The sequence below is a fragment of the Quercus lobata genome, chromosome 8 (assembly GCF_001633185.2).
Source record: "Quercus lobata isolate SW786 chromosome 8, ValleyOak3.0 Primary Assembly, whole genome shotgun sequence".
Classification (NCBI taxonomy): domain Eukaryota; kingdom Viridiplantae; phylum Streptophyta; class Magnoliopsida; order Fagales; family Fagaceae; genus Quercus; species Quercus lobata.
The window spans coordinates 60,524,350-60,525,811 of record NC_044911.1 but is presented as its reverse complement, the minus strand read 5'-3'; positions in this window follow the sequence as shown (position 1 = coordinate 60,525,811).

Genomic DNA, 1,462 nt, shown 5'->3' with positions numbered 1-1,462 from the left:
TCCCCTCTTTATATATTGTTGTAGCTTCCCATTACGGATGAGCTCTTCAATCTGTTCTTTCAGGTCCCTGTAATCCTCCGTGTAATGTCCGTGATCTTTGTGGAAGCGACAGTATTTCCTCCTTGTCGCACAAACCAGGTGCTGAATGGAGTGGTCTTGGCCACTTGAGTGACGGTTCGTCCCTTATCTCCGTTAGAATCTAGTCAACAGGCATTACCAGCGGTGTGAATTTCGATGGACGAGTGTTCCTGTCTTCCCTCCGCCTATTTCCATTGTCATTCCTTTGATCAGCCCGATAACTTTTTTGCCCTCGTCGATCGTCCTCCTTCTCATTTTTCTTTTCCTTGTTCTTTTCTGCTCCGTCGATGGCTGCTAGGGCTTCTTCCGCGTTCATGTACTTCTGTGCTTTCAGCAATGCCTCGGCCATTGTCTTAGGGGGGTTCTTTGCCAAAGACGCCGCAAAATCTCTGGACTTCAACCCTGCTTTGAAGGTCGTGAGATGTACTTTGTCATCCGCCTCGTCTACTTCCAGCATTCCTCGGGTGAAACGTGTCACATAAGACCTCAATGATTCCTTCTCTCCTTGCCTGATGGTAAGCAGATGGTCGGCAGTCCTTTTTGGACACTGCCTGCCTACGAAATGACGAACAAAGGAGCTGCTTAACTGTTCAAAGTTATCAATGGACGATGTTGGCAACTTGTTGAACCACTCCTTGGCTGCTCCTTTGAGAGTGGTAGGGAAGGAGCGACACAATATCTCATCAGGTGGCTATTGAAGGCCTAGGGTCGTTCTGAATGTATTCAGGTGATCTAAGGGATCTTTCAGTCCGTCGAAGGGTTCTAGCTGGGGTAGACGGAATTTGGAAGGTACTGGGCAATCCTGGACGGCCATGGTAAAGGGTGAGTCCGTCTTCCGTACTATCCTCTCCAAGCTTTGGTCCGTCTTTCCTTTGATGGCGTTCCTAAGTTCGTCCATCTCTTTTCTCATTTCTCTTAAGAGATCTGAGCTTGCCTCTTCTGGAGTGCTGGTTCGCCTTCTGTTGCTGTCTTCGTCGTCGCCCTTGTCTACACGATTACTTTCCTGTAACAACTGTTGCTTCATCTCTTGGTTCTGTCTAGTGAGTTCTTCCACAGTGGCTGATAGCGACTGGATTTGTAGTGCCAATGCAGCGGGATCTGGGTTTGTACTGGATTCCATTTGGACCGGGGACAGGTTACGTGTTGAAACGTTTATTTTATTCCCACAGATGGCACCAAACTGATGAACCTAATCCTCAGCAACTGGTGAATGGAAGAACGAGTGTAATTCGCCGGCGTTGTGCCTGCAAAAAGGTCTCCGATACCAAAGTTAGAAGGATTGACAAAAGAGAGCTGTGAGAATAATGTGCTAGAGTTTGTTCTTACCTTCACCCCTTTTGGGGTTAAGTATTTATATCTGTGTGCTCACAGGTGGTTTCTTCTA